We start from the raw sequence: 4,507 nt of genomic DNA, 5'->3' as shown, positions 1-4,507 counted from the left end.
CACGCCCACACGCCGGTCACCTAGCATGTGCGTCGCTTCAACACCAAACACATAACACATATAGTCAGGGTTCATACCCTCAGCTCCAAGATTAGAAGAGTTGCTTACCTCGAACAAGATGAATCCAATGCAGGGCAAGCTAAACAATGCTCCAGAAAGTCCATTTTACGCGTATCGACTTCTGAATAGACCGAATCTAGGCACAATTAATTTGATTCTGTCCACACATTTTGTAGGAATTAATTCCATATCAAAATACTAATTTTTCCCACAAAGTTTGAAATTACACTCAAACATTGCCAGTGGGCCGACATCTCGGAACCCGACAAAATTTACAAAATATGTACTCACATTAAACCACGAGTCCGACCATACCAAATTCCGACAACAACTCGACCTTAAAATCCCCAATCTCATTTTCAAATCCCTAGTCTCAAATCCTCTGATTTCACCTCAAAAACATGTAATCTAATCGAAATACTCAATGATAATCTAATATTATTGACTAACAATGGTCACAAGTGACTTACCTCAAGTTTTCCCGTGAATTCTCTCTGAACAATCGCCTCAACTCGTGTTGGAAATGTCCAAAAATGAAAATATCCCGCAACCCCTCTGGTTTTATTTTGTCCAGGGGTTTTCACATCTGTGGCTCACTAAGCCGCTTCTGCGGCTTATTTCTCTTCTGCGGACAAGAGTTCCGTTTTGAAGCCTCGCATTTGTGGAACCCAAGCCAATTCTGCGATAAGGCCCCTCCTCTCTCACGACCGCTTCTGCGATCAACTCGTCGGAGGTGCGAGTCCACTTCTGCGGTCCTGCATGCGCACCTGCGAACCTTGCCCTTGCCAAGCCAGTTACGCTTTTACGCAATCATACTCGCTTCTGCGAGCTTCCAGCTGCGGTCCCTCATGTGCAGGTGCGAGGACACCAGCAACAGAAAAAATTCTAGCATTTCCTAAAGTGCGAATTTGATCCGTTTTTCATCTGAAACTCACCCGAGGCCCTCGGGACCTTAACCAAAAACACCAACAAGTCCCAAAACATCATACAAACTTAGTCGAACCTCTAAATCACATCAAATAACGCTAAAACCACAAATCATACCCCAATTCATGCTTAATGAAACTAAGAATTTTCAACTTCTACATTCGATGCCGAAACCTATTAAATCAAGTCTGATTGACCTCAGATTTGGCACACAAGTCATAAATGATATAACAAACATATTCCAATTTCCATAATCAGATTCCGGCCCCGATATCAAAAGTCAACTCCCCAATCAAACTTCCAAACTTAAATTTCTATTTTTGCCATTTCAAGCCTAATTTAGTTAAGGGCTTCATAATAATTTTCCGGACATGCTCCTAAGTCCAACAATCACCATACAGAGCTATTAGAATCATCAAAACTCTATACAAGAGTCATTTACACATAAGTCAACATCTGGTCAATCTCTTCAGCTTAAGTTTCATCTTGGAGACTAAGTGTCTCAATTCATTTCAAAACCTTACTGGACCTGAACCAATTGCCTCGGCAAGTCATACAACTACTGTAAAGCATAAATTTAGCAGTAAATGGGGGAACGGCGATGTGATACTCAAAATGACCGGCCGGGTTGTTACATTCTCCCCCACTTAAACATGTGCCAAGAGTTGTTTCCAAGCCATCAAATCACTACTCTATCTTACCACGCACGTACCCGGGGGTGATCCCCCGCCACCCTATTCCAAATAGGTCTTACAATACAACATAATTGAAGATCATTACTTTAACTTTAGTCCGTAATACTTAGAACCCAAATTTGAAACATCCAGAATTCTTTTCAAGACACGAATCTCACATCTACACACTGTATGAGTTTGAACAAGTTGTATCAAGCCATAAGCATAACCCCAGATATAATCACATAACATACTACACAACTCACATGCTCGCAGCACTATTCCCGATCACATTAACCACTCCAAACTCACTAAGTACTAGTATTAAACCACATATCAAGCCAAACCTCATTCCAAAACCTTCTTACACTGTTGATAATAAAAGAAACACATTGAATCTCATAACCCCTTATCATATCAACAAGTCATGGAGCTCTCTCGCCCCAACCAGAACCATAATCACTTTCTAAGCCGACTTTCAATGTCAACCTCCCAAATATACCGTAATCAAACCTGATTGTACCCATTCTAGGTCCAATGACCATATATAATTAAACACAACTATCCCACAAACACGCCACACCAATATAACTCAAGCCACAACTGTGCAATCCTGGTACCCAAAACAAATTGGAAAATGTCTCAAAGAAGAGAACTGTATTGCAAGTTCAACAAGCACCACCACAACTGCAATGCTATAAGCTCATCATATATAATATAACCAAGACACACAAATCTAACAACGGTAACCAGCTCTTCTAGAGCTCACATTAACATCAACCGCACGACATGGTCACAAGCCTCCAGTCCCAACATATCATACATGAGAAATCAAATAATTAGACATTTATATGATAATGAAATAAGACTCTCATGCTCCTGGACTGGTATAAATAACATGCCATAGTGTAAGCACGTGCTAAGTCTGCTATCACACTTCAAATCGGCAAGTTAACACTTAAATAGTAAGTACCTAGTTTATTCAGGGAATTAGCCTTTTTGTAACCTGAAGTGTAGCCCAGCTAGTTCTCAATAAAGGTACGAACATGAGAAACATTATAACTTTACGCTTAATAGTCAACCCTAGGCATATCATAGCCTAAGCATTCTTCCGAGTATGAATACTTGCCCTTATGCCCGCACATGGGCTCGAACCTCACATATATGCACACTCATAGCGCGTAGCTATCATAATTAATTAACGCAACTAGTGCCTCCACTGAGTTTAAATAAAATACTCACCTCATACTGGTCGCAACCCTGAAACAATATGCTTCCGATAATTCCCAGCCTCCAAATTCATCGAACACATGAATCACCGTAACTGATCTCAACTCCAGCACTAGAATGACTAAACATCTTCCATTCACGATCATCCTATGAGGATTACTTCTATAATTCTCCCGTGTCACATAGAAAAACACCCGTAAGTCAAAACACAATGCCACTTCTGAAATGCGCACCCTTCTTCGAAATTATCGAGCAATTATAACATTCGTCTAAATAACTGAAACTGACCATTCCGCCCAAACTTCGTGACCTTCCCTTCAAGATTGAACTGCCATCTTGTACATGTAAATCTTAACCCCGCACACCACACCGCATCTAATTACCCAAAAGAACTGAGCATACGATTACCATATTGGTCTAGCCTACTATCCAATTGTCCTATTTTCTCCAAGTTTCTTCTGAATTACCCTCAAGTTGACACTTCTCCTTGTCTGAACACTAAGACCCTTACCCAAAGCTCATTATAAGACACCCTAACATATAACTACACCGCCCTAAGGCCCATAAGCCTTTGTATTCTTCTTAAGCACCCCGATAAATACCACAACTGAGAAATCCACTCTTAAAGACCTTATGCGAATTTAAAATTGTTCATTTTCCCTTTCTTATACTGAAATGTAGAATCTATAGTCATACAGAATTACCGTAAGTCCCTACACCATCCAATGTAAATAACTGATCCTAGCGATATAAGAATCCGAAAAAATTTCAATTGCCACTTATACATTTTTGAATCCATTAGCACTTTCTCGAGAGTCACCCACTGTGTTCAAATCCAAATTGCACCACCCCAAACGGGCCGAAAGACACATGCCCCATTAGCATAACAACACCCAAATAAGTAACCCTACTTTAATACCATCGATCAAATTCGTACTCCGTGTCCACTACATCCTTCAGAAATAACAGCTCACTCATCCCATGATTTTCATATACTCCTAAAGTGCCATATAACCCGTATCCAGTCATTTTATTACTCGAGTCCTCCTCGATCTCAACCTCGGTAAATCTTAACTGATCCATAAGTATGCCTCAGCCCAAAACTAATACAACACATAACCGTGCAATCAAATCGAAGGTAGCAAACTCCCCCACTTCGCTCAAAGTCATAGATAATGACATTTCATAACTACCAATACCCATACCGTATAACTGCCATGATACTGCAGTGAGATTTAATTAAAGTTTTCACAAGCTCATACAACGCAACCCGTATAGTACCTCAATTCATATGCTAATCTTGCCTTTATTTCTCTAGACAGTCAAGTCAAATTTCTCAACCAGATTCAAATTCAAATCTCAACACATACACCTTGCTGGTAGAAAAGAAACTCTCCACTCAACATTATATGGAACACACTTACGTAAGTTGCCTGCTGTGCCTTAAATTGGCATCTTGCTATACCCTTTTGCAGCCACAATTCCTACGCAATCCCTTAATCATTTTGAGTTTGAACTCATCAACATGACATGAAAATCAAATTCGCTCCACAATTAAACTGTATGACAGATCCTTGAACACACTCACAACTCGGGCCATACGTCACATCACAACG

The sequence above is a fragment of the Nicotiana tomentosiformis genome, chromosome 4, assembly GCF_000390325.3.
Source record: "Nicotiana tomentosiformis chromosome 4, ASM39032v3, whole genome shotgun sequence".
Taxonomy (NCBI): domain Eukaryota; kingdom Viridiplantae; phylum Streptophyta; class Magnoliopsida; order Solanales; family Solanaceae; genus Nicotiana; species Nicotiana tomentosiformis.
Note: the sequence above shows the minus strand (reverse complement) of the source record.